Raw genomic sequence first — 25,879 nt, forward strand, 5'->3', positions numbered from 1 at the left:
CAGTTTAGGCTGTAAAAAGTTATGGGTAATGTTTTATGGCCTTAAACTAAATAATAGTCAATGAAACATGTTTATAAGAGAAAAAAATGCCATTTTGTACCAATTTTCTCCTTTTAAAGCAACATATTTTGTTTAATGTTGAAATTTCATGCACAAAATATTTTGAGCTATGCAGTTAAACATATTAGGAGCATTTTCAAACATTGAAACAACAAGCCAACTCATAAGGTAAATTCTGAGACATTCCTTATAAAGATGTGTATTTTTCATAAATTTCGGTGGCCATGCGGCGGCCATCTTGAATTATGGCCGCCATATTGATTTTTAGGTTGGGGTCTCGATCAAAAATTAAAGGCAAGGTATCAAACTTTTAGCATGCAAGGCGGTTTGCTTGTAGAATTATCTGAACGATTCGGCTAATTTAGCCCATTAAGCACTCTAGCTAGAGAACAAAGGCAGTATTCACATGCACCATCATCTGTTGAATCAAAATCACCACTTTCATTAGATATTAAATTTCCAGTAGCAGCTGATCCATCAGCTACAACATTTCTATAGCCAGTTTCCTGTGACACATTGTGAACATTGCCATTGCCACTGACCTCATTTTCTCCCTGTTGTGTTGGTGGCACTATTATAAAATCCCAATAATTGTGATTGAAAAGAGCTTCAATGGTAAGTTTCTACTCTTATTTGACCAGTAATAACAAAACAAACTTATCCATCTAGATTTAATTAACACAATACACAAACAAAACAGCTTTCCTAAAATTATGCCAAGCAACAAAAAAATATCCCTCCTAAAATGATTTCAGACTAAGGTCATCTAAATATAGTCCAAGCAAATATGTAAGGGTAAGTAACATATGCAGCCGCATATTGTTATACTTGATAATATTTTAAACTGACTTAATGGAACTAAATTTAAATGAAAAACTGAATATCTTTCATTAATTGTTGAAAATATGCACTAATTTAATAAACAAATTATTAGACACAATATAATACCAAGCTTGCTAGTCCTGTAACACCTCTGTATTGTATTGTAGTGTGCCAATTAAAACAGAAATGTGATATTTTGTTTTATCAATGATTTGATGGCAGCATTGCAATACACTTTCTAATTGAGCTACATGTGATATATATGAACATATGCATTATTGCAATATTAGGATAAGCGAATAAACTTTTCTGAAAAAGCATACAGGTTCAGAACTAAATTGCAACCCTTGGCCGGAATGAAAATGTAATCAGAGAAAGACATAAATGACCCTTTTACTTCAAGGAGAAAGATTAAAACAACAGTTCTGAAACGGAAAACATAAAACTGGTGGACTTAAATTTGTCTTAACTTTGTTGACTTTGAGAGAATTGCAGTACTTACAGATTTTTTTTTCAAACTGACCTGTAGACATGCAAAAATAAAGGACATTTTTGTAAAAACCTATCGTCTGTTTTAGCTATTTATAGATCCAGTACAATTAGTCAGCAGTTGCTTGCTGCCTATCACTGATAAAACCAACTTTTCTCTGTACAGAAACATCCGATAGTCGGATCGGATGTTGGTTGTTTAAGAAGGCTTTAAAACTTAATTACTGACAAACTTTATGTTACGGAAACACATGGGACCTTGCTCTTTTATAAAACTTTTTACGATAAAAATTGAAAAGCGTTTGTCACGCTTTTACTCCAGGTAAATTGTCTCGAGTATAAATATCTATATTTTAAAGTCATTATTCACTACTTCAGCTATAGCGCTATTGGTTACGACGACGGGAAAATGTCTTTATTGTCGCGGCGGTCCGGGGTTCGATTCACGGCGCGGTCATCTTTTTTTCTTGATTTGGGACTTTTAAAATGTTTTAGAAACAAAAATTCATATTCTAATGTTCATAATAAGGATTTGCGAATTAATTTGATACCGAATCCGAGATTGTAATCCAATATTCATATTGTATTTTAAAGGATAATCTCAAAACATGTATGTGCTATATTTATGTGCTATATAATATACATCAATCAGGAATGTAGGAAAAGTATTGGCCTTTTTAATTCAATGTTTTATCTTGAATCTACTGTTTTCTGGTAGTCATGCCTAACAAAAAAAATGTAAATAAAAATGAGGAGGTAGTTCCTTTAGGGCATCAGTAAATTGAATTCTAACATCACAGACCATGTTCAAAGCATGTAATAAAGTTGGTAAAAATTCTCAAAGGCCATAAAACATTTAGGGTCGGATAAAAAGTTATGATAAGTCGGGAAACCGGAAACACAATTTTTCTACGCCTCATAATATTTGGTCATTACTGTTTTATACAACAATGAAATTTAGTTAACGCTGTTCTGTTAAGTGCTAAGAAAATGTCACACGTCTAATACATGTACGCTATAACATAATTATCTGTGGAAACACAAAGGGCGGACAGTAGACATCTTTCTTCCTATTTCTGGCATCATGTCGGACGTTATCAAGTGAGTTCATTGTAAAGCTTTAACTAAGGGTTGCATATTATCTTAATACCTTAGTAGGTTTGTGGGGCAAACAAGAAAAATTTCTTTAGTAACTCTTACGGATTTTTACGACATTATATAGTTAATTAAAACCTCTAAAAGGTTCAGTGAAGACTTCTGCAAAGCACGAAAAAGTGTTATATTTATATTCTTATTTCTTTCACAGGTAATCCTGGACATATTAAGTTCACCTATTATGCTGTATCGGTGGTGTATCTATGTTCATGAGATGTCCATCGTAGGTCCGTCATCAGCCCCCGTACTTATTGTCATGAGCATCCTCTGTTTAACAACAGAGTCAGTTTTGACCAGGCATAACGTATAAAAATGTGTTCATGTTATAGGTGCTCTTTCGATACATGAAAATATGGATATGCGATAGCAACCGAAATTAAGACTTATTCTCCTGACTTACTTCTTTTCATCACAGTAATGTTGCCTTCAGCTACATTTCATTAAGCCCATTAAGTTACCAGTACAGAATAGTCAAATCTCAGATATTCTTATTATATATGGCTGCATAAATTTATTGGGTGGCCGTCAGATCATTCCCTATGTTAAACATAGCCGTGAGGGGCAAATAATGTTTCCATATTATCTATAACTATAACGGATTTCTTTTGAAATTGTCTTTTACAAGACTGCTATGCTGATTTAAGTATGGATCCATAGAAATGTTTCTTTCGTGATGTAAAGAATGTGACTGCCAGGGACTGGAGCACGGTTTCCTCAACAGAGTAAAATTTTGAGATTTTCTTTGTCATATGCCAAGGGCTGATTCAGGGGGAGGCACACCCGGCGTCGCCCCCTCCCCTTATATCGCCGGAGCATAGGTAATTTAACTTTTGTTCTGGGTGAAAACAGCAAAGTATGCATGCATTTTCATTGCTCGCTACGCTCGCATGCATAATTTATCTCTTGTTCTGGGAGAAAAATAAAATATACATAATTTTTGTCGTTCGCTACGCTCGCATAGGTAATTTATATTTTGCTCTGGATGAAAAATATAAAATATGCATAACTTCTCGCTTGCTACGCTCGCACATTAAAAATGTGACTAAGTTCCCATGAGCTCCTATAACGCTTATTATTTCTACGTTGATAGCCTTTGGTAATCCTCAAAAGTCGGGCCAAGAAAATCTATTCCGAGATACTTACCGAGGATAAGTCTGACAAGTCATAAACATGGACTATGACAAGCATGTTATTTTGGCTTATATTGTCTTATTCAGTACCAAATAAAGTACCTCAGATCGCCCGGAATGCACCACTGGTTTCAAAATATTCCGGGGTAGCATGCCCCGATAGTCACATTAGCACAAGGAATCGGTAAAACCGGATGATGCTCCCTGATGCATGTGCTTAAGGGAGATAATTCAAGTAGGTAAGGTAGAGTTTTGGTTACTTGACACTGTACTTTCTGCCAATGGCCTCTATCATTTAGTAAAGTTTCAATGAAATGCTATTATTACTTTTCAATTAATGCTCTTTTAATAAAACGTTTTATGTAATAAAGGGAGATAATTCAAAAACTAGGTATAGTAGAGTTATGGCTTTTTGAGACTCCACTTTCTGTTAATAGCCACTATCATTTCGTGAAGTTTAAATGAAATGTCAATAATACATTTAAAGTAAGGCTCTTAACAAGCCTTATTTTGTATAATAAAGGGAGGTTATTCAATAAGTAGGCAAGATAGAGTTATGATTCTTTAACAATGTACGTTGTCTCATTGGTCTCTATGATTATGTAAAGATTTAATCAAATGCCATGAAGACTTTTCAAGCAATACTCCGGACAAAAGTGTGACGGACAGACTTAAGTACGGACAAAGGGACAACTATATACTCGCCCTTCGGGCGGCAAAAATATGTGTAGTCAACCGATAAAAAACAACTCAAAGTTAAAATGTTAGCCAACAACCATTATTTTATCATTTGAACCACTAGATTGTTTTAGAAATCCTTAAAGTATGCACAAAATCAGGTTCGGATCAGCATACGTTCAAAATATTGGGGAGCAAACATGATTAACCGAATTTGCATATGTAAGAAATTGCTGATATTAATCTGTTGACAGATATTGAATATTTATCATGTTTATATAATAATTGATAAAAGTGTAAACAGCATGTCATCTGGTCTAATCTTGAATTATCAATTATGTGAGAAATTCTGTTACTTTGACTGTAATATTAAATCATTGAAATCATGAGTGTCCTGATATCCAAGTTTTATGCAAGATCTGAAACAACATTCTAAGCATTATTGATTTTATTCGAAACAAAATTTCATTAAATACATGTATAGCTGATATTGAGAAAGACCATTTTTAAAGAAGTTGAAATAAATGCCAAACATTGTTAAAAAGTGAAGCGAGTGCGGATTTCCTCTTAAATATTTCAAAAGTATTACAGACTTACAGAACGGATACTTGATTGTTTCAGTTTAAAATTGAAATACATTTCACAGATTGGAACATCATATGTAATTTTTCTACGAGTGGGCAGCCACAAGAGAGCATGTAAATTCTGGTGTCCACATGTGAATTAAATTTCACCTAAAAATATGAATAAGTCGCTTTGACAAAATGTAAAGTTATTAGAAATAATTAAAGGTACGAAAGTTTTCATGTGTATATATATGTGTAAATATTTTGTTAATTCACTGAAAAAATGCTTTAGATGTTTAATTTAAGAAATAGAGTATGTATGTTATTAAAGTTTTTTGAACAATGAAAAATATGCCCCTTCGCACACCCTGCTGGTTGCAGTTACATGTCATTATAAAGAAATTGTTCAACAGGATTAAAAATTGTTAATATGCAGGAAGACCTTTGTTCCCTAAAGTGAACCTAGTTAAAGCAGTCAGTTTCCAGTGTTCAATTTCATGATAGTTTGAACCTCATTTGAACAGCCACATTTATCACTTTGCCCTAAAGACGTACTGTCCTTAAGTTACTTATCCGAATGTAGGTATATATTTTAAACCAGTCACTACCTTTGAACTTTGAACATCTAGTAAGTTTAGAAAAGGATTTAGTCCTGCTCGCCAAAACATTTTAGACTGTAGCATTTTAAGTGGTATGTAGTAGGAGGGGAAACAAAGTTTTATTTCATAGTGAAATATTAATTTCAGCGATTGTTTTCCTTCTTTATATATGCCGCAGTTCTTCCGAATTCAGTCGGTACCGGACCTTTTTTCCAAAGTGACAAAAATTCGCTGAATTTATAGATAGTCCTTTTCAGGCCATTTTTGACAGCTATTACACTGATCATGAGCTAACCCTCCAGTCATTATGCCATCTCAGTGATACTGAAATTACTCCATCTGACGATTGTTTGGTTTTGTTTTAAAAAGTTAAAAACTATTTCAAGAATTCTCTCAAATTCACGAAAAAAGCCAGCTAGTTGTGAATATAAGGAAATTAATATGTCATATTGTGTTCGGCGAAATATTTTAACTATTTAAGGGACGCAATAGCTCTTCTTGATTAGTATGTAGGTAAGTTCCATTTTAGGACGAAGACGCTGCTAAAATAATCTAAGTTTTTAGTAACAAGCCACTGAAACATTGTTTACAGAAAGTCATAGTGAAATTTAACATTTACATGTTAGTGGTTGTTGACAAGTATTCAGTCTTTTTCAATTTTAATACAAAGATTTTCCCCGTTATACACGCTCTGAAAACAACTCTTGAATGAATACTACTTTATAGAATGAAATTAATTTTGGCAGCGTTTTATTCCAAACGCAAATTAGATCCTTTCAACAGAATGTCCCTTCAAAGTCTATACAAAGAAGTCTTGGGCTCAGGTATTTTCTCTCCAAGAGGAGTACAAATTTAAAAAGTTCTAATTATTTGTCGTTGTTTGTAGCGTTGATCGTCCTCGATATGTATTTCACAAAGTGACCTCGTACCTAATTTAACATGTCCTTTAGCACGTTTTATTAATTATGGCCTATTTCCTGGCATATGTGTACCTCTATCTCTTCAATAAACCCTCTATTCAAGCATTGAATGTTTGTCAAAGACAATCGATTCATCAATTCCTTCGTTCGTCGCCATTTTCTGATTGTATTTGCTCACCGGAAGTAGTTTTTATCAATAACGACAACTCACGCAAGGGAAGTAACAACCTTATTGAACAGGACTATAGGCATTCACCACAAAGATTGGCCAGTTTTTAAGGACTCAAATTTTTTTACCCGTTTCACTACGTTACCTTCACGCAAAGGATAGTCTCCCTAAAAAATGTTCACAAATATATACAATATTCAAGTTGATATATTTTTGTCAAACATGGGGTCTAACTATTTTAGATTTGTAATTATCTAAAGAATCAATTGGTTTTATATTAGCTGTCTTAATTAACCGGTCCATATTATTCAGCAGGTTTGAATAGACTCTACTATTGATATTATGTTTTGGAAGCATAGAGCCGACAAATACATATCAGAACTTTAAAGGATTATTGTCACAATATTAGACTACGAAAATGTATGTCTACCAGATTTTAGGGGATGCACCCCTCTCTATCTCTCTAGATCTGCCCTTTTGATGAGTTACTTATAAAGAAAGAAACTTGGATATGTGACTCTATATAGACAGGAATATAAGAAAAGGGTACTTATTTCTCATCAATTTGTACCTTCTCATTGATAATTGTTTGTATCGTACACAAATGTAGCGAGTTCAGGCTCTTGATACTGCACATTTGAACATAAAATAAATCAATGGGAATTTTAAGGCAATATTTATTTACAGTGATCTGTATAAATTTTATACATATTTCAAAATTTAACAAATATTTCCGTCTGTAAATGCAGGCGCGTAGCTGTCTTCACTCAGATACGCAGCAGCGTAATGAATATCTGGCAAGCACACATAATTAGGACCGCTAATCTAATTGGTTGCATAAACAAGTCATACGCACTTATTACATAATTATTATTTTGTTTGAAGTACAGTTAATTCCGGTTATACCAACTCATCGTGACAAGCAAAATGTGTTTTCGTTATAGCCTGAGTTTGTTACAAACATAATAGCAAACATGTTCCTTATAGGCATTCTTTGTATAGCAAACTGATTTATATGATTAGTTGTTTTAACGTGCATTAAAGTTCAACAACAGTTTTTGTAGTTTTAGGTACTGCGATTTATTCTTTGATTGCTTATTTTGTAATAATCCTGAACAAGTAAAATACTACAATCACATGCCGTCTGTGCTAACGGTTTAAAAAGGCAGTTTTCTATAACAAAATTATAACACAATGTCAAAAAATATTGGTTGAGAAATCGGTAAAGTTACAGTTACAAGCCTAAAAGCTTTTGAATAGAACATTTGTCATGCACAATAATTACAAAATCAAATAATTACACCTAATTACATCTTTTGCTTAATATCCAGGAATGACACCAATAAAAGTCATGCGATATTACAGTAATTGACAAGATAAATATGTTCTTTCTTTATAATTGGTGATACCATATTTTTCAATGGCCCAATAGCTCTAGATAACTAAATTATATGTATTATATTTCAGTATTTAAAAATTGCCAAATCAAGATTTCAATGTAATACTTGGTTTTAGATGTCATTGAGATATATCAACACTCACGCTATGTTTTTAATGTTTTATGATTCAGTATTATTGGTACAATGTCTACCAAATGCTAATGTTAAAAGCTTGTATAAAACTTGTATAAATCTCGTATAAATGACTTTTTTTGGTTTCGCTATAGCGTAATATATGTTATTTTGATTTATATTTTTAACATGGAACATGGAAATGTGTTCCTTTGATATCCGATAATTTCTATAAACCATTTTATTTATAAAGATCAAAGAAGGCCTAAAATAGGGACATTTTAAACCTTTCCTTATAAGCAAAAATTCTTTATAACTGTGTTTATTCTATTTATATACATTAATTTCGCATTAAGCACGAGATCGTGAAAAGCGCAGAATTGTGATTTTTTTTTAGTAATTTCGCACTTCATCATCATTGTGATCTCGCGCTTCGCAATCATAATTTTGCGTTTTATGCATCATGATGGAGAAGCACGAGATCACGAGTACAGAATCACAAAATATTCTTACTTTCGCACTTTGCCATCTTAGCTAACATTCGCATCGAAATCACGATAGCAGAGCGTGACATTGCTAAAAGTTTGCGATCTGGCGCTTTGCCATCGTAAACGTGCGCTTCGCATATTGCTAGAGGAAGCGATGCATGAAGCTCGAAGCGAGAAATCACGATAGCTCAGCACAAAATTTCGAAATGTTCGTAATTTCACACTTCGCCATAGTGATCTTACGCTTCGCCACCACTATTTCGCATTTCACGCCTATCCATCTTGAGCAGATGATACGCGAAGCGCATGATCACGATGGCAAAGCACGAAATCATGATGGCGAAGCGCGAGATCATGATGGCGAAGTGTAAAATCACAAAAAGTTTCGCGACTTTGTACTTAGCTCACATTATTTCTCGCTTCAAGCTTCATGCATCGCTTTCTATACTGAAATCGAGAATTTTTCGTATTTTTTCGCTTCGCCATCGTGACCTCGCGCTTTGCTATAATTATGATTTCGCGCTTCACGCTTCGCTCATATGCGCAGGCGATATGCAAGGTAATCTCAGCGCGAGATAAGACGGCGAAGCGCAAAACTGCTTAAAATTCACGATGCGATGCTTTGTCATCGTTACTTTGCGCTTCGCATATCCTTAAAGAAGGCGATACATGAAACGCGAAGCTCAGTATTGTGATAGCGAAATAATTTAAAAAAAAAACATTTTGCAAATACTGTTTTAACTGCTTTCCCTTAAGCAATGTATCAGTTTCAGCAATTTCATTGTGGTGTCTGAAAAAGAATAAAATTATTGCTGTTTGAATGGGTAAAATACAAGAAATTCAAGACAGCTGGATCGATAGGAGACAGTGTTTATGTAAACTGCTAAATGCTCTTACTTTATGCAAAAGATTCATCAATGTTATAGTTATTTAAGGGTTTGGACTCCAGAATTCGGTTGAAAATAATCTTTCTGTAAAATGGCAGTTTTGTCATATTATGAATATTAGAATATGTGTTTTTGTTTGTAAACTACCTTTAAAATGCAAAGTCAAGACAAATGTGTGTCGGAATGGAGCTTGGACTGCCTTGGAAAATAATTACCTTCTTGATCAGTACACCATGCAGGAATTCGTACTTAACGACCGTTAAGTATAAAACTGTTTATCTCGGGTACCCCGAAACTTTTCCTTTTCAATTTTAAATAGAACTACTAAATGCAATAAGTTCACATGTGTTTGTCATTTCTTTACTGTTGTATTCTAAAACCCTGCAATAATTTTGTTCCAGTTATAATTCACAGCTTGTAAATTGTTATGTACATTGATGACATATTTCTTTGTGTAAATTCAGCAAAATACATGTATAAACAATACTAATACATTCTTTTTTTATTTTGTTGGTGAATTGTTATCGTTAATCTATTTTAAAATGCAAACTGTTAATTACTGGTGTCAAGGTGTAGAAATTCGCCTCCTTTTAGACCGTGGTCATGAATCTGGCTTGCAGGTATAGGTCATAGTGAGTTGTGTTCCTGCCACCATTTAGGATCCTGGATAGCAGATTTTATTGAATTACCTTACATACATAGAATATGATATCGAATAGTGCATAAACCTTGTGGCTATTGTTAGTCAACATTTAAGGTAATTAAATGATTACTTTAAATGACTGTAAAATGCATTTACTGACACTATGATTTGGTTATATGGCTAAAATACCACTGGTATTTGCTGCTTTTTATTTATTTTCTCCGGGATTTTAAGAAACGTCTTGAATTTCACATAAATAAAGACTGTAGAATGGATTTGTATACCCGCTTTAGAAACCGGAAGAAGAAAGACATCAGTTTACCTGGTTGAGAAATGAAAGACGAAGTCTATTCAGTGAAGCTTATAATATTGAAAGCACACGTTTTTTTTTTTTGTTTGGCCACGCTGATGTTCTGAGATGAATGTCAATGTATGTCTATTTTACTACGTATTTGTAATCGTTAAATTTGTAAGTATTCCTTTCGATACGCGGTTGTAGCAAGGTTAATTTATTAGGTTGTATTGTTGTTCTCTCTTTATATTGCTAATAAATACATGCAGTAGTATTCGCACAGAAATCTCCTTTAGTTTTATATTATATCGTGTTGTCCCGGCGTCTAAAGATCTTTTATTTTATTTACTTACGTTTAGCCAACTGTATAAAGGGAAATGTATTGTTTGATACAAATCACTAGGCTCTTCCTAGACATGTAATTGTCCAATAAAACTGTATTGATTTTAATCGCTCAGTTATGCTCAATGTTAATGACAAAGCACATATATATACTGTTCAAATATTCAGCTGAGTACATTTGATTTTCTCTGAGAGTGACATACAACAACTTAGAAAAGGTCACGTTTATAAATTATCTTTCCTTAACAACAGAGTTCTCCTACATGAATTTACACGTATTAGTCTTAGTTTTGGGACACAAAAAAGAGAATTTGCTGTCCCAAGACTTAATTTCAAACAAAATATTCATAGAAACAAATGCTCCAAAACTGATTTTAACTGTAAATTCATCCGTATATTTTGCGTTTAGTTGTACTTTCCGTATTTCAAAATGATTATGAATTCATAAAAAACATTATAAACTTTATTATTTATGTATGATATATTTCAGCAACCTGGGCGTGGTAAATCGACAAATCTAAGTGTACCGTACAAGCGAAAGGAGATATTATGGCACTGATGAAATTGTGCGTTTCACATATTTCAAGGTTCCTTATTTCGCAAGGACTTGCTGCGCACTCTTCTTTGATTTATATGACTACCAGCGGGCAAGGCTCGAGTAAGTTACATATATATTATTTTCTACAAGCTACTTCAATGAATGAAGAAATAGTTTTCCTTCGATTCATTTCAGAATCAAATTGTTATTCACTCCTATAAAGTTACTTTTAACAACCCTTGTAATGTTATCATTACATAAATCTTCCAAATATAAAGTTGAAACGTGAATTATTTGCGGTTAGAGAACACCAATTGTTATCCCATAGACTTCATTATAACCTATTATATATCCATAAATCGAAACACGTATATCTAATCATATTGTTTTTTTAAGAATTATCCAAGTTACACCAAAATATCGGACGAAATAACATATGAATAGTGATACTTTGAGTAGTTTTTGAGTGAATGAGATGACCCCCCAGTTTACATCGAGGGTGAAATTCGTTTGATAAAACATTTCTTCAACACACATAAAATGTAGCAAATTTTGTCAAAATGTAAAATAAAATCCTGTTAATACAGTGAAAACATAAAATTGTGAAAACAATAATCACTTTTTGGGTTTGTTTATGTGACTGACCAGTCAGAACGGACAAACATTACCTTGTGCCTAGTAAGATCCCAGTACCTTTTTTATTCGGCGGTCTCTTACCTATAGATGATAAGCACGATCCGATAACAAATGTTTACAAAAATTCATCAAGAAATGTTAAGTGTTAAGAAAGATATTATCATTTTATTGCTACCCATTGTCGCTTCACATATTACCCAGATTCAGAGCCTGTTGTCATTTCTTGCATTTTTGTTCGCGTAAGTTTTAGTTATCAGCTTAGGATTTGCTTGGAAGCTGAAATATGATTCATTCCGTCAGAGACAGGAATAAAGTCTAATAATTTCTACCATTTTTGACATAACAGAGATAAAATTTAGCCTTTTCAGTCCAAAAACCCAAATTAAAAAGTAAATGCAGCTATCAAAAATGTGACGATTATTTTTATTAGAAATCGTTTATTTTTACATCATTTGAGATAGATTTATGACCACTTATATAACCTGTGATTGCTGTCGAAGCTAGAATGTGTCTGTAGGACACGGGTGTGCCCCCACTGGTGCATTGGTCACAAATAAGAGGTAATTACTTAAATATTTGCTGGGGTTGGGGGGGGGGGGGTGTAAAGTCTCAAACATAAAAGGGTTTGGAGCCAGACCTAAATAAGAGATGTGCAAGTTCATATCATGATAAAGACACATGCAAGGTTACACCAATCTATATCAAATATCTTTTTAGCTAAAGGCATCACAAGGTGAAAATGTGCATTTTTGACTATTTCAAGGGCAATAACTCTTAAAATAAGGGAAAGAACCAGATGAAAAATAGGAGGTGTGTAAGATCATATCATGAAAAAGACACATGCAGGGTTTCATTAATTTACATCCTTTACTTTTAGAGGTAGGTGAATCACAAGGTGAAAATGTGCATTTTTGACCATTTTTTGACTAATTCAGGGGCAATAACTTTTGAAATAAGGGAAAGAACCAGACAGAAAATAGGAGGTGCGCAAATTCATATCATGATAAAGACTCATGCAAGGTTTCATCAATTTACATCCAATACTTTTTGGCGTAGGTGAATCACAAGGTGAAAATGTGCATTTTTGACTATTTCAGGGGCAATAACTCTTGAAATAGAGGGAAAGAACCAGACGAGAAATAGGAGGTGCGCAAGTTCACATCATGATAAAGACGCATGCAAGGTTTCATTAATTTACATCCAATACTTTTTGCTGTAGGTGAATCACAATCTTTTCGGACGGACGGAAAGACGTCCGGATGGACACAAGCAAATCTATATGCCCCCCCCCCCACCCACACACACTCCCCCAAAAAATGTGGGGGGCACAAATAGGAGGTATGCAAGTTCATATAGTATCATGATTAAGACTCATGCGAGGTTTAATCAATTTATGTATAACACTTTTTAAGTAAGGCAAAACATAAGGTGAAAATGTGCATTTTTGACAATTTCAGGGGCCATAACTCTGGAAATAGGGGGTGGACCCAGATGAAAAATAGGAGGTGCGCAAGTTCATAGCATGATTAAGACTCAAGGTTTCATGAATCAATATCAAATACTTTTTGAGGTAGGTGCGTCACAAAGTAAAAATAAGAATTTTTGACTAATTCAGGGGTAATAACTCTGAAAATAGGAGGTGGACCCAAATGAAAAATACAAGGTGCACAAGTTCATATCATGATTAAGAGTCATGCAAGTTTTCATGAATCTATATCAAATACGTTTTGAGCTAGGCATGTCACAAGGTGAAAATGTGCATTTTTGACTATTTCAGGGGCCATAACTCTGAAAAAATGTGGTGAACCCAAATGAAAAATAGGAAGTGCGAAAGTTCATATCATGATAAAGAATCATGCAAGGTTTTATGAATCTATTTCAAATACTTTTTGAGCTAGGCGTGTCACAAGGTAAAAATATGCATTTTTGACTATTTCAGGGGCCATAACTCTGAAAATAGGGGGCAGAGCCAAACGAAAAATAGAAGGTGCGCAAGTTCATATCATGATTAAGACTCATGCAAGGTTTCATGAATCTATATCAAATACTTTTTGAGCTAGGCATGTCACAAGGTGAAAATGTGCATTTTTGACTATTTCAGGGGCCATAACTCTGAAAATAGGGAGCGGAGCCAATGAAAAATAGGAGGTGCGCAAGTTCACATCATGATTAAGACTCATGCAAGGTTTCATGAATCTATATCAAATACTTTTTGAACTAGGCGTGTCACAAGGTAAAAATGTGCATTTTTGACTATTTCAGGGGCCATAACTCTGAAAATAGGGGGCGGACCCAGACGAAAAATAGGAAGTGCGCAAGTTCACATTATGATAAAGATTCATGCAAGGTTTCATCAATTTATATCAAACACTTTTCAAGCTAGGCGTATCACGAACTTCGGACGGACGGACGCACGCACGCACGCACGCACGCACGCACGGACAAGACCAAATCTATATGCCCCCACCACTCATGGGGGGCAAAAAAAGACATGTTATTACTCTGATAAGACGTGAGCCCAGATACGTCCTTAAACTTGTTTCTTATCTTTTAGAAAATTTCCCATGATGATTTGCATAGGTTTGCTCTCAGGTAGTTGCACCTCTCCGTGAAAACATTGTACATGTATAAGTGATTATACATGTATTATAAGTGATTATACATGTATGTACATCTTGACCTTTGTTTGATTTACTATTGGTAAGACTGCGTTCAAATGACCTACATTTATAGTTGTTAAAATATTATCACGCAATATTTGAGAAAACTTCTCAATAAATAGCGAATCTGGTAACCTTAATATTTACATAAATTTGTTCTATCGTTATATATCTGCTTTCCCCATCTACGAGCCCTTGTATTCCTAATGAAATGCCGATGCATGATAATCGCTTTTAACAAACCGGTCATGGACTACTTTATTTATCCATGACCACACCATACACTCCTTATTAATGCAAAATCTCACTAAACAAAGTGCAAGATAGCTGCTTTAAAAATGTCAACCGTTTTTTCTACACACTTGATGAAACCCGAAACACTCCAAAAGCCTCCTCCCTTATCAACTTTTTTTACAGCGGAATGAGCAGAGCTAACCATCAATAATCATATGTTTTGATACAGTTTTAGCATGTTTTAATTGTACTTTCCGTATTTCAAAATGATTATAAATCCATAAAAGACATTATAAACTTTATTATTTATGTATGATATTTTTCAGCAACCTGGGCGTGGTTGATAGGTATTTAAATACACATTTTACCCATCAATGCTGTATACTATAAGACAGGCAATGGTGATATTGGGATACGGAAACAATAGTCTATTAAACTTGAATAAGCACATACCTATAAATCTCTAGTCCCTCGACGGGTCTGCACCATCAGGGAACCATTGTAGACCTCTGGTAGGTGGGAATGAATTAATACTAAGCAAGTTAACGGTACTAAGAAACGATATGTATTATTATCGTAACCTATGACCAGTCCGGGATTGAATGCTTAAATATATCGGTTAATGGTTGGAGAAGCAGAGGATGTAGGGAGTGGAGGAGGAATATGTAGGGGTTTGGAGAGGTTCCTGACCCCAAGTGTTTGTGGATAAAACCATTGAGGAATGGCGTAATTTATATTATTAAAGTCTAATATATGCTAATCAGAGTATTGATATGTATTTAAATAGTCAGAATAATAAGAAAACAAATCTACCATGCTGACTTAATTTTGGTCATACGAACATCCAATCATCGACTTGCGATTAAGTCCGAAAACTAAGTTCGAAATCTCGGACGAGCCTAGATAATAACTAAAATCTCAACGTAGGTCTTGAGTTTTTTTATCCACAACACAGTGATGTGGTAGATGCTTTTTATAACAATGCCTTATGTATGTCCGTCTTTTATGCAACGTATCATAATAATTTTATAGTGGTGTTTTCAATAAATATTTTCGAGTTTGATGTTTTTCTCCCTTCCATGGAGGAAATAATGTGTCTCTCTATCTATGTGTCTACATTTGTGATAATTGTTCCAGACCTTTAATTATGTTTTCGCTGGCGGCTTGAACGAGCACAACAGCCGCTTGAAAGTTGAAGCAACATGTTGAGAACTGGTCTTTTGTTGATTTTGCCTAGATAGTTTCGTTTTCAACAGGAATATCTGTGAGCGTGCATGTTTCTTGTTACAGACATACTTTCTGTAGAGTTGATATCGACGTTATGGTAGTTTTACATGTAAGTAAACCTCAATATTTAGTGTCAATTGTATGATTTTTTAGAATAGTATAATGACAATGACAATGACAATTCTTTATTTGCTTCAAGGCCTCCGGCCCATGCAACGTATATACAATATACATATACAAAGCTTTCAAAATCAGTATAGTGTGCGTATATAGATATAAACATATATAACAGTGTTGCAATATAGATATTTGTTTCATAAGTATTTACCTCCATCAATCTAACATCTAAATATCTTGCTCTAATAAAGTTTGTAAAAGTTTCTTTCTTTTTTCAAATGCATAATAAAGAAATACCGCTGTTGATTTTATCAGTTCTTCATTTCTTGTAGACTTAAGAATATTAAATTTATTAACATCTGGACGAGTATAGTATTTGCTTGGTATATGTAGTTCACGGAGATCTTTATACCATCCACAGCGCAACAGGAAATGGTACTCGTCCTGAACAGAATTGGTATCGCATAGTTTACATTTTCTATATTCTCTTGCGGTATTAGTATACCTTCCTTTCTCAATTTCTAAGTCCATACTACCTAATCTAAAATTAACATAAACGTATCTGAACTTTCTGAAATTAAGTACATGCAGGTATAGCTCAAATTCAAACTCATTTTTAAATTCTTAATAATGCACAAGTTTAGCATTTAGGTTTAGATTTACATTCCAATCTTGTTGATAAATATCCTTCACTTATTTTCAAACATTTTTAAAAAGCCCGGATCTTACTGCACATTTTGACTTAACCATACATGACCAAAACCATGACTCATCAAGCAGTTATTAACAGCAGTTACCCAGTTTACTTGCCCATTCGTATCATCATTTAGCATCATATTATAGCATTTCTTCACAAGTCTATCATTGGGCATTTTCAGAATTTTCATCCAGTAATTAATTGACCTTTTTCATGTTGTTATGTATAATGGGTATTTACCACAGTCTCCTAATATTGCAACATTAGATGTTTGCTGTTTAGCACACATAAACCTTTTACATGCGTAATACTGAGCGCGTTCTAGTTCGTCAAACTTATATATGCCCCATATTTCAGAACCGTATAGCAATTGAGGACAAACTTTACAATCAAAAATATTTAAAAATACAGATTTTGACAATTGACCACAGTTGTACAGTGAATTTAGAATAGAGATTAGTACTCTTTTCCCTTTAACATATAGGTCATGAACCATACAATTCATAGATAACTGTCTAGTAAATGTCAACACAACATAACCAAATTTATTTACAACTTCAATCTCAGCATCTTTATATTTCCATTTTTCATTCCTCACAAGTAAGCCGCCATTTTTAAAGACTACAAATTTAGTTTTGCCTTCATTTACTTTTAATTTAAATGTATCACAAAAATCTGACAAAATATTCAGTTGCCTTTGAAGGCCATACACTGTGTCTGCTAATAATGCAACATCATCTACGAACATTAAAAGGAATAACTTAACAGTATCTGGGTGCAACTGTATACCACCTACGTTATTATTTGAAAGACATCGTTCTAGTTCATCTATAAAGAAGCAAAACAAGTTAGGACAGGCTAAACAGCCCTGTTTTCAGCCGATCGTACTTTGTATATATTCACTTCTTGAACCATTACATCTAACGCATGCCTTAACATTATGATACATACTTCGAAAACTTTTAAACAACTTATCTTATATACCATTTTCCTTTAAAATATTCCATAGAATCTGCCTATTTATAGTGTCAAAACACTTATGAAAATCCACAAAAGCAACATACAGTTTCTGTCTCTTCTTTTAAAAAAAGCCTATTGAACAATTTCAATAAAATATGAATAATACTCTCAATACCATAAATAAAGAATTCTGGCAATACGTTTTCTGGATCAGGTTTTTCCCTTGCTTGAGATGCTTTATTGCGAGTCTAACTTTATCTTCTAAAATTTCTGAATTAAGTATATAATTTTCAATATCATTATTTGGTTCATCTATCGAAATGTCTCCTATATTATTTTCGTTTGCAACTGCAGGATTTAATAGACCTTCAAAATGTTCTATCCATTGAGAAGTGCTTATATTATTACTTCTTGTTTGATTATGACATGTAGTTTGTTTAAGTTTTGACCAAAATGATCGTTGGTCATTTACTTCATTTGTAAGCTGATTTAACTGTTTCACATAAAACTGTTTACACTTATTTTCACATAAATTTTTGAAGTCTTTCCTAGCCTGTATGTAAGACCTAAGATTTTCATCATTTCTTTGTTGTCTGTATTTTCGCAACTTTTAATACTTTAAACGTTTTGAAATTTTACATTCTTTATCAAACCATCTTGGATTTTTATCAGCAGTTCTGGCTTCAAAAGAATGTTCAAACTGTTTACCAACTTCTCTTAACATTTCAACAAAGTTAGATACGGTGTCATTAATATTATTCTTTGGGTTTTCTATTTCAAATAAAAGTTTGTTAAGTACATCCTTTGAGAATGTCTCTTCAGCTTTATTTCGAAATGACAGTTTATGTGTACAGTTTAGTTTATATACAGTCTCTTTTATATGAAGAGAGTTCTCTTTATTATAGCTTTTAACTAGACCGTTTAATTCCACATTTATTGGAAAATGTGCAGATTCACCTCGTTCAGCTACACAACAATTATTTATAAGATTTACAATATCCTTTGAAACCAAATAATAATCTATAACACTACAGCCATTTGTTGATGTATATGTAAAGTTACCAATATCTTTATAAGTCCCTTGTAATCCTGAAAAATGACCATTTACATGTTTTAATTATGTAAAGATTAAGCGTTTTATATTGATTTTTGTAAATGGACGAGACTATAATAAACAATACTGTGTAAGTGAAGTTAATGCGCGGCATTTTATTTTAAATGTATCTCTGCAAACACAATTAATTCATCTCATTCGATGAGAATTTTCTATATTTGAAATAAATATCTAAATATAAAATATTTCATTGAAAGATGGGTACTGGATAATTTTAATATTTCATAAAAATGACATCTTCAATTTACATTTGGACGTATGCTGTTTCAAAATCTTTTCTTCATATATTAATCTTTATTTACATCTCATTCATATACAATATCACAGGTACAAGATTACACTTCAATACATAAATAAAATTAGTACATGACCGTTCAAATTTGAACTATAAGATACAATCATAAAATATTACAATATCAATTTACTCATAGTTACAATTTAGTTGATAAACAGGACGTGTAAAGAATACAACTTGTAAAAACCGAGAAGCCGATATTAATCCTGGCTTTTAAGGGCCTAAAAACTGCCATAAAGAAAAAAAAAACAACGATCTTAAAAAACTGAAAAGCAAAACATCACTAACGTGTATCTGGTAAAAACGGATTTAAAAAATCAAGTTTCATAACAGGTCAGACCTGTTATAAACTGATTAATACCAACATCTCGTTTTATTTTTTATTATAATTAATCAATTCTCATCCATATACAAATAATAAAAAAAACATTTAATATTAGATGCCCACAGGTACGGTCGAGGCTACCGGCTGTCAAATGGACTAGGAGTTGCACAGGACACTTAAAAATCCAAGCAGAAATCCTTTTAAGTAAAGATAGGTCATAATACACCTAATAATTGGATGTAATATGCATGTTGTACTACACAAAAGTGGCCTAGATATTTCCCTACTACCAGTAATAAAAGTTACAATACAAGCTATTTATAGTAAAAACAAAGTGAAGTAATTCTAGCTTCATGCGTATGACACTTTGTCTCATGATAGTTAACACTTTTGCCAAGTTAAATCAAAATCCCTTTATGCATAAAAAGAAATGCTTTGGATCGTGTCATTCTTGTATCAAACCTTTGGTCTCTAAGTATGACCTCTACCTTAGACCTGATTCTCGCACATGACATTCCATCTCATAATTGTGAACATTCCTGTCCAGTTTCATCAGATTTCCACCATAACTAAAGATGAAATTCTTCGGACAAACTCATTCTTCAATTTGACCTTTGACCACCTACTGTGACCTTAACCTTTACGCGAGGGGCATGGAGTCTGCGCACAACACTCCTTCTAATTGAGATAAAACATTCCTGCTAAATATAAACAAGATTGGTCCATGCATGTCAGAGTTATGGGCTAGATAGAATCGGACAAACGGACGGACACCCACAAGCACGGACATGCACCGATCCGCCAAAAGTTGCGACTAAGATAAGCTCACCGCAAGTCGGCTCAACAATAAAAAGTAAATAGCGAGATAAAAATTATGAAAATATTTATACATATTAAACAAGTATACATTATTTACATTGGTAGAATTGTCTCCTTTGAAGTATTAAGAAGCAGGTTTTGGCTAAAATTCTTACCATGTTATTATCAGTAAAAAGCGATTTCATTTTCTCACTATTACTTGAACTCATAAAATTAGTAGCAAAACCTCTGACACTCTCAAGCAGGATATTTCTTATGTCACTATACAAACTGCATTCAAGCAGTACAAGGATCTCATTCTCAATGTTACTGTTATTATTGTCAGAACAAAGAGGGCAAAATCGCCTATCAGCAGGCAAACCTTCATAACGCCCAGTTTCAATGTGCAGTGGAACACTCCAGTTCTAAGTTTGCACAAAGCTGATCTATGACATTTTGATTTGATCACATGACAATACTTTCAACAACATAGTCCTGTTTAAATGTACAGTATGTTCTAAGTTTGTTACCACCTCTTCCAGATGTACCCTGAGTAGCATTGACCTGATTCACCTAGAGCACAAAATTGGCACAATTTCGTAACATACTTTGCATTTGTTACAAGCATAACTTCAAGTAACATAACGTAACATTAAGTAACATGAATAATTACTGTCCCACTTCTGACTGATTTAAGAAATGGACTACAAAAAGACACTTATTCTCAAACAAACGTTACAAAAGTAACATTCATGTAACAATCCTGCAACATCCTTGTTACATCTATGTAACACTACTAAGTGCCCTTTTTAACAAATCTATGAAATGTGGTGTTACATGTGTAACACATCTAATACAAAAAGGAACCTCTTCTCAGCTAACCGCAACATAAGTAACATCAATGCATTATCCTTGTAACATCTATATAACATTATAAAAAACGTTTTTCGGTCTTATTTAAGAAATGAGGTGTAACATGTGTAACATTTTGACTATAAAAAGACGCCTCTTCTCAAACACACGTAACATAAGTAACATCCATGTAACATCCTTGTAACACCTTTGTAACATCTATATAACACTACAAAAGACGTTTTCTCGGTCTAATTTAAGAAATGAGGTGTAACATGTGTAACATTTTGACTACAAAAAATCGTTTCTTCTCAAACACACGTAACATAAGTAACATCCATGTAACATCCTTGTTACATCTATATAACACTACTAAAGACGTATTTTAGCCAAAAGAAGAAATGAGGTGTAGCATGCATAACATTTTGACTACAAAAAGACGCCTCTTCTCATACACAGGTAACATAAGTAACATACATGCAACATCCTTTTAACATCCATATAACATCTATATAACACAACTAAAGACGTTATTTTCGGCCAAATCTAAGAAATGAGGTGTTACATGCGTAACATTTTGGCTACAAAAAGCCGCTTCTTCTCATACACACGTAACATAAGTAACATCCATTTAACATCCTTGTAACATCCATGTCACATCTATATAACACCACTATACACGTATTTTGGCCACATTTAAGAAATGAGATGTAACATGCGTAACATTTTAACTACAAAAAGAACGACGCCTCTTCTCATGCATATGTAACACAAGTAACATCCATGTAACATCCTTGTTACATCTTTATAACACTACTAAAGAAGTATTTCGGCCAAATGTAAGAAATGAGGTGTAACATGTGAAACATTTTGGCTACAAAAAGACGCCTCCTCTCAGACATACATTACATAAGTAACATCCATGTAACATCCTTGTAACATTCTTGTTACATATATATAACACAACTAAAGACGTATTTCGGCCAATTTCGGATGTCACAAGGATATTACAAGGATGTTACATTGCTGTTACTTGTGTTACGTGTGTCTGAGGGTAGTTCCTTTATGTAGCTAAAATGTTACGCATGTTACACCTAATTTCATAAACTTGGCTGAAAAACGTCTTTAGTAGTGTTATAAAGATGTTACAAGGATGTTACATGGATGCTACTTATGTAACGTGTGTATGAGAAGAGGCGTCTATTTGTAGTCAAAATGTTACATATGTTACACCTCATTTCTTAAATTTGGCTGAAAAATGTCTTTAGTAGTGTTATAAAGATGCGAGCGAAAAAAATGCATATGCTATTTTCGTCAGTAAGACCAAAAGATAAAATTATGTGTGCGCGAGCGTAGCGAGCATGAAAAAATATATATTTTGCAGTCTTTTTCTCAAAATATAAGACAAATTACCTATGGTCCGGCGATTTTAGAGGGGAATGGGGCGAGCGCCGGGTGCGCACACTCCCCCCCCCCCCCCCCACCGAGCCGCTGGTGGTCATCCCAGATTATTTAGACGAAATGTTTTTCGTCTTTTGTTTAGCAACTATTCAGTACTTCAGCTTAAATTTTTGGATATTTTTTGACCACTATTTTGGATATATATAAAAGTATCAAGACATTCAGAAAAGGACAATTATGTTTCTTTCAAAATCTCTAAGTTGTTGTAGCATTTTGAATATTTTTGGGAAAATACTTTCATAAAATGAAAATAATATGCAAATACTTGTTTTCTTGTAACCACTTATACGAAAAAGTTAACTCCATAAGGTTTTTAGTCCCTTACATTTGTTTCATCTCAAGAAATAGCGTAACAATCTGAAAAGATTAAAATGTAGGCTTATTACACAGTGTTTGATTTCATGGCTTTACTTTCTGCACAGGAAACAAGCTACTACATTAAATTTCACTTTTGGGGTAGGGGAATATTTTCTCCGGTCTTTTTAAACTGGAAATTCAAATGTAAGAATTTTTTTCTGTGATCTAATATTTTACATGTGTTCTGGCATATGAAATCAAGGTTATGTAACAGTTCATCGGAATATGTTCGGAGTTCCGTTATATTTGTATAATAATCATTTCTGGTTGTTTTTTTTTTTTTTTTTTTTTTTTTATAAAAGATTTTTGTGAAGACCATAAATCAATCAAAGCGAATGTTTATTATTCTACCTGTTATTTGCTATATAGTTTAACACCCATTGTATCAAATGCCAAATTTAGCGAAGTGCCTTTATGTTTTCAGACAGTCGGACTAGTGTTCTACTAAGATAAGTCTAGTTGTCGTCAGTTGACACTAGTTTGTCAAAAATTAGCAGCATTTAACTAATTCCAACAATCATTCAATTTATGACATCGACTACATTAACTGAATTTCTTTCTTAATTCTTTGCCATATCAGCATATCCAATAAAACTGCCAGGTTATTCAGATAACACATTCCTGTTTAAAAAATGTAAGAATTATGGAAAAAACCGTATCATACATGTATAAGGAAACCAGTATATTCGCACAACAATTGAACTGCTTGTAACAAATAACCACAGCTAAACTTTACAAAGAGACCTTGTTTTGACCTTGTTTTGTTCTATCTTTTCTGTAATGCAAATTTATCAAAATTCATATTCTTTAGTAAATCATAGATAATATATAGTTTTAAAATTAAGGGCGAGTTACTTTCTTAATTATTCTATTTGTCTACATATGAGATGTACACGACTGTTATGAATAAAAAGAAAAGTAAACATGATAAACAACCCAAAACCCCAAGAAATGGTCACGTTCCATGAACAGTAACAATATGCACAAGGTGATATCACAAAAACTATCGTGTAAATCTTTATAAAATGAAAACAATATGAACTAAATACACAAATACTAAATAACTTGACCAAAAAATGCGATAGCAACAAGTACATCATTAAGGCCCCAACGGAACAGGTCAAAAGACAAATATTTAACACCTCGATTGCTGTGTAGCCTTAAGCTTTTCTGTGAGACAAAGTTAGAATAAAGGCGTGTCGTCAGCTACATGTTCGAAAATAAAAAGTTTTCATCACCATTCCTCTCTTTTGTGAATGACGTAAGCCACAAAAATGTACGGAATCTTGAATTATATACAATGTCAAATTGCTTTTGATACGCGTCTACACTGTCGTTGTCATACAGGACACAATATATCTTCTTAAGTGGACAAGATGAGCCTACTTTGATTCCATTTGCATAATCCAGTATGCCCTTCAATATGATTTTTGATGCTGTGTCCTTAGGAAAACGAGCACTGAAATGAAACAAACAAAAACACCGCGTTTGGTATTTTTTAAGGTTAAATGTAAACTAACTTTTTTGAGCTTTGAAGAAAGAATATCATCAAAAGTAATATATATATATATATATATATATACTGTTTAATAAGTACTCAGGTACTTTAAATTGATTATTGCATGTTAGTGACGTTATTTGTATTGCGTCACATAGACACATGTCAAGTATGAATTTTACATTCCTTACAGATCCATTCTTGTTGTTTTGTGTGTGTGTTGCTAACAATCAGTTAAATTCAAGAAATACTACATATCATAACCACCATTGTAGAATATAGCGTTATTGATTACCAACATAGGAACGTGAAGATATTTTTAAGTAAATCAAAAACATGTCATATGTTTTAAGATATCATTTTGCGTATATTCCGTGTTGTTTCTGATGTTTCTATGGACATATTGAGAATGACCTGCTTTAAAAAAAATGCGAACAATGTATCTGTCACGCTTTAAGATCTGTTGTCAGCTTTTACACTTATGACATATTCCTTTTTATGTTCATTTGTTGAAAAGTATTTTGGCCTTACAAGAAAATAACCACAAACATTCTACACACATTCATTATAAGTTAGTTTAAATCATATCTTACGTAATGAAATGGATGCAATGCATGTTTTGGTTTTGTAGGTTTTGGTCTCATCTCGGTAACAGTGATCATTATTTTTATCTCATCTGTATACATACACATTAATATATGCACAATATATTTCAAAAATAAAAGTAACTTAAGGTCTGAATATCTTTTGTAAACTATACAATAAAATCTGTTAAAATATTGATAACGGTGAAAGTAAATAAGGGATGAAAACAAAGTCAGATTCTTAAAGTTCTACATTACTCTGCAAAACATCGATCGATAAGGTGAAAGGGATTTTTAAAATGAATTAATTATCATGTGTGAACAATATATTTCATTTGGTATATTCATAGTTTAGAAACTGACTTACGCCCCGCTACTAATTGACGGAATAGATAAAGATTTCACTCTCACTTGTGACTGTCTTTTACATACTACATCAAGAACATTCGAAAGTGTCTTTTTCAAATCTTTTTCGTTCTGCGTGTGATCTGTGTCCCAAACTGGGCTATTGACGTGGATAATATATTCAAACGGCAAATTCTCCAGATGAGATACATTTGTATAGGCAGCTGCATGAAATAAAAGATATAATATTGTACATTGAAACTTTAAATGAGATGTGGCATCGAGTCATCGACGTCACAAAGTTTGAGTTGACAAGACATTTTACAAGTAAAATCGAAGACAAATGTTTGACTGAATTTATGCAACATATACGAGATACATATGAAGGGATGATGCATTGAATCATTACGTAATATTTATGTTGTCTGGG

General features: G+C 33.2%; 1 long non-coding RNA gene across 1 annotated transcript; it reads right to left on the minus strand.

Annotated features, from left to right (window-relative positions):
- Nucleotides 1–23,282: 23,282 nt before the first annotated feature.
- LOC128554526 (uncharacterized) lies at nucleotides 23,283–25,672 on the minus strand. Its single transcript, XR_008369629.1, has 2 exons — nucleotides 25,472–25,672; nucleotides 23,283–24,481 (listed from the first exon to the last, which is right to left on the minus strand). It is a non-coding gene; the product is annotated as an uncharacterized LOC128554526 (long non-coding RNA).
- Nucleotides 25,673–25,879: the final 207 nt, after the last annotated feature.

Source organism: Mercenaria mercenaria, unplaced genomic scaffold (genome assembly GCF_021730395.1).
Source record: "Mercenaria mercenaria strain notata unplaced genomic scaffold, MADL_Memer_1 contig_5090, whole genome shotgun sequence".
Classification (NCBI taxonomy): Eukaryota; Metazoa; Mollusca; class Bivalvia; order Venerida; family Veneridae; genus Mercenaria; species Mercenaria mercenaria.